Here is a 13839-nt window from a genome sequence, read left to right as displayed (position 1 = left end):
GTTGTGATCTCACGGTTGGTGGGTTCAAGCCCCAGATGGGGTTCTGTGCTGACAGTGTAGAGCCTGCTTCAGAGTCTCTATCTTCCTCTCTCTCTGCCCCTCCTCCATTCTCTATTTCTCTCTCTCTCTCAAAATAAACATTAAAAAAAGGGGGGTCACATGCTCTAATGGCTGAGCCAGCCAGGTGCCCCACGAGATCCATTTTTAAATGAATATATTGAGCTATAATTTTTTAAACTTTCTTTAGTATTTTTCTAAAGTAGGCTCCACATGCAACATGGGGCTTGAACTCACAGCTCGGAGATCAAGAGTTGCATGCTCTATCGACTGAGCTAGCCAGGTACCCCTAAAACTCCCTCTAGTGTTTTAAACTTCATTTCTGTGATTCAGTATTATGTCCTAATAATTTAACACTTATTCTAGCTGTCTCTTCTTATTGTTCTTGTATGTGCTGAAGTCAGTATCATTGTCAATTGCATTCCATACATCTTCCCAACTCTTCCTTTTTTTAAAATAAACAGCTTTCTGGCACAGAAAGCTTTTTTTTTTTTTTTTTTTTGCGGGATTGCTTAGAGGGTATTTGTGCCTTTGGAGAGACAAAAAGAGACAGCCCGCAGAGCCTTTCTCCCTTACTCTGACCCTAGCTTGCTTTATTCCCATTGCACAATTGCCCAGAGCAGAGCAGGCTGAAACCCATTAGTTATTAAACCTCCACAATAGGCTAAGAGACCAATCGCCAGCAAATGGTTACTCTTGCCAGCCGGAAAGAAAAGAGAATTTTTTTTTTTTTTGAAAAGGGCATTTTCAGAATGATTTTCATACAAATATCTTATCTGATAGCAGCTTTTACGATGCTACCCGACACGAGCCCATTTCCGTCTCCTACTGCCACCGCATCAACCACTTTGACCGCAGGGTCATACTAAGTCTTGGATCAAAACGAAACAAAACAAGGTCAACACAACTCTGCCTGAACAATCTCAAGCTCAAACCCGTTCCCTTCCTGCCGTCCCCAGTGCTTCCTCTTCCTTCACACCCCAGTCACGTCCCGGGCTATTACAGCAGCCTCCTAACTAGTCTCCCTCCTTCTGGGCTTGCCTCTCTCTGGTCCTTTCCATTCTGCACGCTGCTGCCAGAGCGCCTTATCAAAATGGTCACGCACCAGCACCCCTACGGCTTACAGAAGAAAGCCCAGCAGCCTTAGCGTAGCATACAGGGCCTTTCGTGATTTGGCTCCTGCCTGTCTTTCCAGCTCCATCTCTCACCACTCACTTGCTTTGTTACTCCACGCTCTAGTCTAGTCATCCTCAAGTACTTACATTTCCTGCCACATACCATGCTACTCCTCTTGGCCGAATTGGACTCCCCCAAATCTTTCCCCTGGGTAACGCCTACTCATCTTTCAGGTTTTAGTCGCCGCATCGCTTTTCCAAAAAGCCTTTCTTCAACTTCTCATCGGCTGGCTTCCCTCCGGTTCACTTTGTTCTCAATACATTCTGGGCTTATCTCTATTAGTTATTACAGTACGTTACCTCCTCTTGGTCTTGTTCCCTCTCACTCAGATGTGAACTGCTACAAGGCAGGGACTATGTCAAGTTCTTGTGTGTGTTCATCTGTTCATGCAGATGTCCCAGACAGGCATGCAAAGGTGAACTACCACACATGCCTCGTGATCACCTCCTTATATTTGACTCTTGGGTCTTAGAAGAGTTCTGGTCCAGGGGCACCTGGGTGGCTCAGTCGGTTGAGCATCCAACTCTTGATTTCAACTCATGTCATGATCCCAGGGTCATAGGATCGAGCCACACGTTGGGCTCCACGCTCAGCATGGAGCCTGTTTGAGGTTCTTTCTCTCTCCCTCTGCCTCTCTGCCCCACTTGCTCTCTCTCTTTCTCTCTCAAAAGAGAATATGCATGTGAGAATTGAAATTATTTCATCCTAACATCTGCAATAGAAAGATCTTTATGGGGGCACCTGGGTGGCTCAGTCGGTTGAGTGTCCGACTTTGCCTCAGGTCATGGTCTCACAGTTCGTGTGTTCGAGCCCTGCGTCAGGCTCTGTGCTCACAGCTCAGTGCCTGAAGCCTGCTTCGGATTCTGTGTCTCCCTCTCTCTCTGTCCCTCCGCCACTCATGCTTTGTCTCTCTCTGTCTCTCAAAAATAAATACATGTAAAAAAATGTTTAAAGGAGAGAACTTTTTGGAGGAGGGCACTTGTTGGGATGAACACCGGGTGTTGTATGGAAACCAACTTGACAACAAACTATTTAAGGAAAAAAAAAAAGAGATCTTTTTTTTACAGACTCACATTCAAAACACGCCTCTCTCCGCATCATAGTTGAGATCACCTCCCCCTCCTTGCATTCAGCACAAAGCTGCCATGTTTCAAAGTTTGGTTGCGTGCAACCCTGTCTCTTTCAGACTTACGGTTCCATCTGAAGACGCTAACAGCTACTTTCACCCAACGTGACTGCTCCCCCCTGGATTTCTGGGAGCCTCAGACTGCAGCCTTGTGAGCAACTAAATTCCACTGCTGACTGCCCTAAGGCCAAATGCGAGAAAGGTTTTCTGGCTCATAAATTTTTCCTGCTGTTTGGAGTAGAGGGCACAGAGCCTGGGTGTCATAACAGAAAGTGCTAATCTGTACACCGGGTGTACTGAAGCATGTGAAGCCATTTCATACCATTCTATGACACTTTTATGAGCTTAAAAGCATCTTGCCAGACCTATTCGAACTGTATGCATGTGGGAGAATTGTGCTCGTAGCTATTTTTAGCGTTTTAGATCATCTTTTACAAATATGCCAAGGTACCCTCAGTAGTCTGTGAGATATCAGAAATGTTTCAAAAGAAGTATGCCAAGGTTCCAATGCCTTCTGATGCGGCAGGGCTGGTTACAGAATAATGATTCTTACCGTGGGGTAAGGGGATGGACGGCAGGTCTACCCGCTTTCTAATAAGAGGCAAGGCAGGTTGTTAATCTGCTGACTCTGGAGAGAGGATCAGTAAGTGACAGGGAGCAGCAGTCCTTGCAAAAGGCTGGCAGGGAGAAATCTCCGGCTCACGGAGAAGGGAAGTGGAGGTATTGAGAAGTCAGTGTGCCACCTTTAGTGGGAAAACTATAGATTGCTACCCGTCTTAGGATATGCCTTTATCTACTGTCATCTTACCCCATTCCCTCTTTCTTTTTTTTTTATGTTTACTTAGTTATTTTGGGGAGAAAGAGTGAGCGAGGGGAGAGAGCAGAGGGAGAGAGAGAGAGAGAGAGAGAGAGACTCCCAAGCAGGATTCTGTCAGCAAGGAGCCCAATGCAGGGCTCGATCCCACAAACCAGGAGATCATGACCTGAGCTGAAATCAAGAGCCAGAGGCAGACGCTTAACCAACTGAGCCACCCAGGTGCCCCTTTTTCTTTCTTTCTTATCTGTGTCCTTGGGGTATTTGTTCCATGTAATTCAGTCCTCCCCTACCAGGTTTTCGGTAACAACACAATCACAGTCAATAATGTGACATGTCTACTAAAACTGGTGACACAACTGTGTACAGTTTTAGAAGTACATAAAGCAGGTTAATGGAGATAATATCTTCACTCCACTTCTTATTAGGCAAGATATACCTGAATATTTGGTTCCAGCAAGGGGCCTACACTTGAAAAGAATAGACACAAATATCTAGTGACTTTGAAGATCAAGTCTTATAAACACCATTTATTGGAAAAGTTTAAAAATCTATTTTTCTAGGCAGTGTCTCTTCATAATTAGTCTATGGACTATCCTAACAGAATTACTTGGGATGCTTGTTAAAATTTCAGATTCCTGAGCTCAATTCTAGACCTATTGAATCAGGTCTCTGGGGATGGAGCGAGAGCTCTACATGTTTCACATGCTCCCTAGGCAATCCTGTTGAACATTAAACCTTGAAAACTAATGGTTTAGAAAGTATATGATAATGACCTTCATCTATTTGGAAGGTTCTTAGATGGAAAAAGGAAAAGATTAATTTTGAGTTGCTCACAAAAGGAAAAGATTAGTTTTGTGCTACTCAAGAAGGCAGAACATAAACTATGGATGAAAACTGTCACAGGGAAGTGTTCAACATGAGGACAATTTTTTAAAAAATTGAATTAGCTAGCAATAGGAGTCTCTGTCTTGCAAATCAGTGTGTCCTCCACCTCTGCAAGTGTGTGTATTGAGAGGGGACAGAGGGCTCTCTTTAAGGCATGATGTGGTAGGCTTTTTACCTTGAGTGGGAAGTTGAGCAAAGTGATTTCTTGAACCCCTTTCTAGCTCATGCACTTGATAAGTTTATGCAAAAAGCTTCAAACTAGTGAGATTATGCCATCATCTCCAAAACTGATAATGCTGATTTCCTTGATCTTTCCTTTTTGTTAAGTTTATTAATTTGTTTTGAGGAAGAGAGCATGAACAGAGGAGGGGCAGAGAGAGAGAGAGAGAGGGAGAATCCCAAGCAGGCTCCTCGCTGTCGGCACAGAGCCTGACACAGGGCTCAGTCCCACAAACCATGAGATTATGACTTGAGCTGAAACCAAGAGCTGGATGCAGAAGCTTAACTGACTGAGCCACCCAGGCGCCCCTCTTCAATCTTTCCCTTATTTAGCATTTGCTTGTGAGCAACTAGTCTGAACTGAGCACTGTGTTGATTTGTGGAATGTACAGTGTAGTGAGAAAACAGGGTAAAGGTACAAGAGCAGTAAGTGCTGTGGTGGAGGAAATATAAAGTGTTAGGGGAACATAAAGTAGGTGCACCTAACGGGGTTTGGGAGTCAGGGAATGCTTTCTGGAGGACATAATATCTAAGCTAAGAGCTCAATAATTGGCAGGAGTTAGCAAGGCAGACAGACAGAAGAGCCCATGCCAAGGGCAAGAGGCAAGAGACAGCAAGCCCATCAAGGAAATGAAGGCAATTCAGAAAGGCTAGAACAGAAGTGCCAGTAGACACCGGCACAGAAATGGTATATGGGGTCCACATCTGAATGAGACTAAAATGGTCTAGGGGGTCCACACCTCTCTGGGCCATGTAGATGAGAATAAAGACTTTGGATGTTTTTTTATTATTTAAAAGAATTTTTTTAACATTTATTTATTATTGAGAAACAGAGAGAGACAGAGCATGAGTGGGGGAGGGGCAGAGAGGGGGGCGGGGAGACACAGAATCTGAAGCAAGCTCTAGGCTCTGAGCTGTCAGCACAGAGCCCGACGCAGGGCTCGAACCCACGAGCGGTGAGCTCAACTGACTGAGCCACTCAGGCACCCCAAAACTTTGTATTTTATCCCAAAAGGCAATGTGGAACCAATGAAAGATTTTAAGAAAGAAAATAATATGATCCAATTTTTAGTATACAAAAAAACATTCCTTAGTGCACCGAAAATATTGGAGAGCAGGCAAGACTTAAGGCCCGGAGACCAGTTACAAAAGGCTTTCTTCAGTAGTTCAGAAGAAAGACAACACTGCTTTAGACCAGCGAGAAGGTAGGGGAGATGAAGAGATGTGAATTATTTGAAAAATCTTATAAGTCACCATTGCTAGGAGTTGGTGATAGATTGGATGTAAGTGTTAAGGAGAGGCAGGAACCAAGAATGATTCTTAGGTTTGTGGCTTGAGCAGCTGAATGTGATAGCATCGCTCAGTGACACAGAGAAACAAGGGCTGCAAGCTCGATGCACAGAAGATGGACATGATGAGGGCAATTTGGAACATGGAGAATTTGAGCCGCCTATAAAGTACCCACATAAAGATAGAAAATAGCCTGGGTGGCTCAGTCGGTTAAGCATCCGACTTCAGCTCAGGTCATGATCTCACAGTCTGTGGGTTCCAGCCTGTGTCAGACTCTATGCTGATGGCTCAGAGCCTAGAGCCTGCTTCGGATTCTGTGTCTCCCTCTCTCTCTGCCCCTCCCCCTCTCATGCTCTGTGTCTCTCCATCTCTCAAAAATAAATAGACACTGAAAAAAATGTTTGAAAAAAAAAAAAAGAAAGAAAATAGACAGTTGGGTATGTTGAAGAAGCAGATGGATCTGAGCCAGAGATTAGGTTTGAAAGTCATCAGTTTTTGAAACCACGTAAATAAAATCACCCAGGGAGAGTATATTAAGTGAAAAGATCTAAGAGAAATCCCTGTGGAAACTAACAATTAAGCTACAGATGAGAATGAAGAGCCAGGACACCTGGCTGGCTCAGTTGGTAGGGCACGATCTCAGGGTTGTGAGTTCAAGCCCCACGCTGGGTGTGGAGCCTACTTAAAGATTAAAAAAGAGAGAGAGAGAGAGAGAGAGAGAGACGGGGCGCCTGGGTGGCTCAGTCAGTTAAGCGTTCAACTTCTGCTCAGGTCACGATCTCATGGGTTCATGGGTTCGAACCCGCATCGAGCTCTGTGTGGACAGCTCAGAGACTGGAACCTGCTTCGAATTCTGTGTCTCCCTCTTTCTCTGCCCCTCTCCTGCTCTCTCTCTCTCTCTCTCTCTCTCACAAAAATAAGTAAACATTAAAAACTTAAAAAAAGAGAGAGGAGAGAGAGAGAGAAAACAGCCTGCAAGGAACACTGAGAATGTCTAGGTTTTCTTATTCATATGTTTGTATTGTTTTATATTTCCTTTTGTGAACCCCTGAACTTGCGGTTTGTGAGTTCAAGCCCCGCATCTGGCTCTGTGCTGACAGCTTGGAGCCTGGATTCTGCTTTGGATTCTGTGTCTCCCCCTCTCTCTGTTCCTCCCCTGCTTGCACTCTGACTCTCTCTCTCAAAAAAGAAATAAAGATTAAAGAAATATTTTAATGCACTCATTGTCCCATTTGACTACTTGGTTTTCTGATAATTCCCTTAGTACACAGGACAGTCTCTCACTCTGACTTTCGGCAATAACGCTCTGGAAGCCTGCTTACCTAGTGCCCATCTGGCTTTGACCTCTGGCACAGTGTTTCCTATGACTGTTAGCTGCTTTTTGATTAGTACCTCACAGCCACCATTAACATAAAGTAGAAGGTAAATATGTGCACATGCAGCCACACACACTGATCATGAGCTACTTGTGCGACCTCCCTAAGCCTCAGTTAAGTGGTTCATGGCAAAGTTTCATGAAGACAAGAGTCTTGTTTGCTATGATAGCCCTACGGAGTGGTACATTTTTATTCCTCTGTTAATGTTTGTTGATTGAATAACAAATCCACAAAATGTGGATTTGGGCACATACCAATCCTATGGTTGTTATTAATATTAAAAGGGATAACTATGGGGGCGCCTGGGTGGCTCAGGCGGTTAAGCATCTGACTTTGGCTCAGGTCATGATCTCACAGCTCATGGGTTCAAGTCCCATGTCGGGCTCTGTGCCGACAGCTCGGAGCCTGTAGTTTGCTTCGGATTCCATGTCTCCTTCTCTCCTTGCCCCTCCCCCGCTCATGCTCCATCTCTCTCAAAAAAGAAATATTTTAAAAATAATGAAAAAATAAACGAGATAACCATGTTACAAATGTAAAGCCTGAAATATAGCCAGGGTCCAGGAATAGTGGTCGTCACTATTATCATGATGCCTTGGTGCTTTGACCCTGGAGCATCACCTTATCACCCTAGTCTAATTTAATGTACAGTCATGGCTGGACACCACTGACTCTGGCTTTTCTCCTCCTTTTTTGAGATTGCCAGTTTCCTCAACACTTGGTAAGGATTTCCACAACGTGGTGTTGTATTTCCCTAGCTGTGATTCTGATTTCTCCCAAACCAAAAGAATTAATAACAATTTCATTTTTAAAATTCTAATATTGTATTAAGATTGATGCTGAAAATTCATGATTCAACATATTAGGAAATACATTGTTTACAGTCTTCATAATAATAATCTTTAATTTTATTTATCTAGTTTTTAAAGATTTAAAAAAATTTTTTTAACATTTACTCATTTTTGAGGGACAGAGTGCAAGTGGGGGAGGGGCAGAGAGAGAGGCAGACACAGAATCCGAAGCAGGCTCCAGGCTCTGAGCTGTTAGCACAGAGCCCGACGCCGGGCTCGAACTCTCAAGCGGTGAGATCATGACCTGAGCTGAAGTCGGATGCCGAACCGACTGAGCCACCCAGGGGCCCCTAAGGTTTTATTTTTAAATAATCTCTGCACCCAACATGGGGCTCAAACTCACAACCCTGAGATCATGACCCAGCCAGGTGCCTCATAATAATCTTTCAAATTGGAGTTATATGATGTAATTAAAAATAAAAGGAAGAGGGGCATCCGGGTGGCTCAGTTGATTGAGCATCGGACTTCAGTTCAAGTCATGACCTCCAGTTATTGAGCTTGAGCCCCTCATCGGCCCCCTACTGTGAGTGCATGCTTCGCAACCTTTGTCCCCGGTCTCTCTATCCCTCCTCCGCTCTCTCGCTCTCTCTCAAAACTAAATAAACATGTTTTAAAAGGCTTTATGAAAACAAAATAAAGTGGTGCCTGGGTGGCTTAGTCGGTTAAGCGTCCGACTTTCGCTCAGGTCATGATCTCGAGGTTCGTGGGTTCGAGCCCCGCATCGGGCTCTGTGCTGACAGCCAGCGCAGAGCCTGGAGCCTGTTTCGGATTCTGTGTCTCCCTCCCTCTCTGAACCTCCCCTGCTCACACTGTCTCTTTCTCTCTCTCTCAGAAATAAATAAAATATTAAAAACTTTTTTTAAACAAAATAAAAACAAAAGGAAGATGAACCAACCCAAACCAAGAAAGCATGCTATAGAATTTAGTAAAAGAAAACCCTTTCAACCAATATCGAAACTGATGAAGCCCAAGTTTAGCTTCAGCTACTTGTACACACTAGGTAAGCTCGAATCCGTAGGGAACAAAAGCAGAAAATTTGGAAACAGTGACACTGTGAATCAAACCAGGGAAAGATGGATTTGGCGAATTGCTTTGTCAGCCCTGAGGCAGGGAATGGGTCTGTTTACCAGCTGTCTGCCTATTTTCCTGATGTATCTGTTGGGCATTTGCTGTAGAGAGGAAAACAAACAAAAGTCCTGCCAATGGAGGTGAAATGCTGAGCAAGTGGCCTAAACGGAGGTAATTGGTGTGGTAAGACAAAAAGAATAACGTTACGTAACACATCGCTGGATTCTGTATATTTAATGGCTTGATCTCTAAAAAGAGACATGGAGTGGTTTATAGAAATGGATTTAAATTTGAGTAGGTCTGATAGTAACAAAAATGTGGAAAAAAATTCATTTGCCTGAGGGTAAAAATAAATGACTCGAATGAGGAAAACAGACATTTTGGGCAGTACCTTGGTTAGCTCAACATTGTAGATCAGGTTTAGAACACTATTACAGAAGCAAAATTGTAATACATGAATGTGAATTGATTTAAATATATTTGATGATATATAAAGATGTCTAATTACTGTGTATTTCACCCCCAACCCATTCGATAACATTTTATTAAAAGTGATTTTAGAAAGCAAAATGATATTCCCTCGACATATCACATATTTTCATAGTAGAACAGGCTTCATAAGTCTATCAATTGGATTATGTAAGAAGTCCCACCAAAGACGATCTTCCCAAGAACATAAATAGATTGTAATTCAATATTTTAGAGTATGTATAGCAACAATCACAGAAACACAACCACAAGAACGCATGCAGGATTACACTTACCAAATGAAAGGTTATATAGGCAGAAACGGGTCTCCCCAAGACTTAGTACCTCTCCCTGTAGGGAACACACTCTGAGCAAATCTCTCCTTCCCTCATCTGCCGGTCCAATCCTGAGCACAGGCCTTCTTGGCAAAGCTAACTAACAGTCGGGAAATGATCTTGTGTCTTCCCTGTAAGGTCTTTCACAAAGATAAAATATATAGACTGAGGTACAGAAGCGAGTAGAACAAAAATGAACTGCTGTCAGAAAAATCTCCACTACATTAAGGCGAAGTCCCATTTATTGGTGACGGAACCAGTTCTGGAAGTCTGCAGATACCTGAAATGTATTAAAAGAACCATTTTCCTATCCGTCTGATTTGGCAGTGGAGTGCCTCTTAGTGTCCATGGTAACTCCCCTAGAGTGGTTTGGAAATTCATCATGAAAAGGCTTGCACATTAAAATACAATGGAGCAGCCATAGTCCTTAGGTAACGTTCAGTTTCTGAACTTCAAAACAAATTTAAACCATTCTTTACCTTCAGGAACATATTATCAGCGGAATCCACATATAAAAACTAGCCAATTTTTGAAATCCACAGAGATACGATTTTTCAAGTATTACAAAGTATATAGCTTTGTGACAAAGGGTAAAAATATGAGAGTGTGTGGAAGCCTAGTCTCTTGTTTCCTTAAAAAATAAATAAATAAAAATAAAGCCTTCAGAAATGCCTTCTTTTTTATTTTTATTATTTTTTTTAATGTTTTATTTGTTTCTAGGAGAGAGAGAGACAGCGTGAACAGGGGAGGGTCAGAGAGAGAGGGAGTCACAGACTGAAACAGGCTCCAGGCTCCGAGCTGGCAGTCAGCACAGAGCCCGACGCGGGGCTCGAACCCACGAACCGCGAGATCATGACCTAAGCGAAAGTCGGACGCTTAACCGACTAAGCCACCCAGGCGCCCCTGTGTTTTTTATTTTAGATATGTATATCTAAATATACATAAATATATCTAAACATATTTAGATATAAAATATGTTTATTTTATTTTATTTTAAAATTATTTATTTATTTATTTATTTTTAAATTTTTTTAATGTTTATTTTTGATAGAGACAGACAGACAGACTATGATCAGGGTAGGGGCAGAGAGAGAGGGAGACACAGAATCCGAAGCAGGCTCCAGGCTCTGAGCTGCCAGCACAGAATCGGACGCAGGGCTCAAACCCATGAACCTCGAGATCATGACCTAAGCGAAAGTCGGACGCTCAACCGACTAAGCCACCCAGGCGCCCCTGTGTTTTTTATTTTAGATATGTATATCTAAATATACATAAATATATCTAAACATATTTAGATATAAAATATGTTTATTTTATTTTATTTTAAAATTATTTATTTATTTATTTATTTTTAAATTTTTTTAATGTTTATTTTTGATAGAGACAGACAGACAGACTATGATCAGGGTAGGGGCAGAGAGAGAGGGAGACACAGAATCCGAAGCAGGCTCCAGGCTCTGAGCTGCCAGCACAGAATCGGACGCAGGGCTCAAACCCATGAACCTCGAGATCATGACCTGAGCCAAAGTCAGACGCTTAACCGACTGAGCCACCCAGACGCCCCTTTGATTTTTTACTTTCTTAAGTGATCTCTACACCCAATGTGGGGCTCAAACTCACAACCCCAATATCAAGAGTCTCATGCTCTTCCGACTGAGCCAACCAGTCACCCCTAAAGTGGCTGTATTTCTAACTCCAAAAAACTTCCAACGTTTTTTTTGGTTATTCTTTCAGCATTAAGAAGCTAACTAAATTGAAGTAAGGCAAAATTTAATGTAGTGGGTTAAAACTAAAGAAATCTGTCTTGGTTCTCAGGGATAACCCTTCCTTGACAGGTTTCATACTACAATTTGAGAAACTGGTTAAATGCATGGAAATACTTCATTGGTCTGCTTGAAAGCAACTGACCTTTACCCGGCCTGTTAATCGGTGAGTGAAGTCGGTGAGATGTGACTAATCCCAGAGAAACAGCTTTTGAATATACCTTAGTGTGAGTAAAACCTGGCAGGAACTCGGGATGTATTTAGCTGAAATTAAGAATATAAAAATGGTAATCTTCTAGTGGTTTGAAATGCATTCTACATATATACATTTTTAAGTTTATTTGTTTACTTTGAGAGAGAGCTAGCAAAAGCAGGGGTGGGGAGGGAGCAGAGAGAAGGAGAGACAGAACCCCAAGCAGGCTCTAAGCCATCAGCTCACAGCCGGATGTGGGAAACCATCTCACAAACCTTGAGAGCATTACCTGAGCTGAGACCAAGAGTCAGACGCTTCACCAACTGAGCCACCTGGCACCCCTGCATTCTATATTTTTTTTAAAATGGATACTCCTTGGCGCACCTGGGTGGCTCAGTCAGTGAAGCTTCTGACTTCGGCTCAGGTCATGATCTCGTGGTTCATGAGTTCGAGCCCCGCGTCAGGCTCTGTGCTGACAGCTTAGAGCCTAGAGTCTCTTTCAGATTCTGTGTCTCCTTCTCTCTCTCTCTCTGTCCCTCCCCTGCTCGCACTCTGTCTCTCTCTCTGTGTCTCTAAAAAATAAACATTAAAAAAATTTTTTTAAGGTATCTCCGTGTAAATTGGACTTAGTCAACAAAACTATAGGCTCCATACACAATACACTCCCAAAATTTTTAGATGAGGTCAGGAATGTTATGGACTGAATGGGAAGTTTAAAAGAATCAAAATCACATGGACAAGTTAATCACCTGGGAAAATATTTTCAGGAAAATAACCCATGTAAGAGGTGATTTCTGAGTATGTTGATAATTGGAGTAGGGGATTCATAAGTGAGAAACACCCTCATTTAAAAGAACGTGTTCGGGCACCTGGATGGCTCAATAAGATAAGCATCTGACTTTAGCTCAGGTCATGATCTCAGCCTGTGAGTTCGAGCCCCACGTCAGGCTCTGTGCTGACGGCTCAGAGCCTGGAGCCTGCTTCCGATTCTGTGTCTCCCTCTGTCTCTCTCTGCTTGAGCTCTGTCTCTCTTTCAAAAATAAAGAAACATTTAAAATTTTAATTTTTAAAAAATTAAAAAGAAAAAGAAAAGTATTCCTTATTTTCAAAACGTATTGAAGAAATTAGTATCTTACATTGGGGCACCTGGGTGGCTGGGTCAGTTAAGCCTCCAACTCTTGATTTCAGCTTGGGTCATGATCTCATGGTTCATGAGTTCAAACCCCACATCGGGCTCTGAGCTGACAGTATGGAGCCCACTTGGGATTCTCTCTCTCCACCTCTCTCTCTCTCTGCCCCTCCCCCACTTGTGCTGTCTCTCTCTGTAAATAAATAAACTTAAAAAAGAATCTGAGATTGGTACAGCCATTATGAAAGCAATAAGGAAGCTCCTCAAAAACTTTAAAAGAAAACTACCATATGATCCAGCAATCCCCGGTCTGAGTTAATATCCAAAAGAAATAAAATACCATCTCAAAGATGGGACGCCTGGGTGGCTCAGTCGGTTAAGCTTCCGACTTTGGCTCAGGTCATGATCTCACAGCCCATGAGTTCAAGCCCCACGTCGGGCTCCGTGCTGACAGCTCAGAGCCTGGAGCCTGCTTCAGATTCTGTGTCTTCCTCTCTCTCTGCCCTTCTCACAGTCACGCTCTGTTTCTCTCTCAGAAATAAACATTAAAAAAAAATTTTTAAAGTAACCATCTCAAAGAGATAGCTACACACCCATGTTCACTAAAGAATTATTCACAGTAGCCAAGACATGGAAAGAACCTAAATGTTGGTCAATGGATGCATAGATAATCAAAGTGTGATATATATAAAAAATGGAATGTTATTCAAGGATAAAAAAAAAAAAAAAGAAGGAAACTCTGACTTATGCTACTGCATGGATGGGCCTGGAAGACATTATGCTAAGCAAAGTAAGTCAGACACAGAAAGACAAATATTGTGTGATCTTACTTAGAGGTGGAACTTTAAAAAGTTGAAGTCATAGAACCAGTCGGTAGAACAGTGGTGCCAAAGTCTGGGGAGTGGGGGATATTGGGAGATGCTAGTCAAAGGGGTACAGATTTCCAGTTAGAGGATGAGTAATTTCAAGATCTAGTGTACAGTATGGTGACTAGAGTTAACGATGCTACGTGGTATCCTGGAAAGTCGGTAAGTGAGTAGGTCTTAATTAAGTATTCTCGCCACACAGACAAAAACATGACACCTCTAC

Source organism: Hyaena hyaena, unplaced genomic scaffold (genome assembly GCF_003009895.1).
Source record: "Hyaena hyaena isolate Hyena2069 unplaced genomic scaffold, ASM300989v1 scaffold_556, whole genome shotgun sequence".
NCBI lineage: Eukaryota > Metazoa > Chordata > Mammalia > Carnivora > Hyaenidae > Hyaena > Hyaena hyaena.
The sequence above is the reverse complement of the archived record's forward strand: the minus strand, read 5'-3'. Positions refer to the sequence as shown.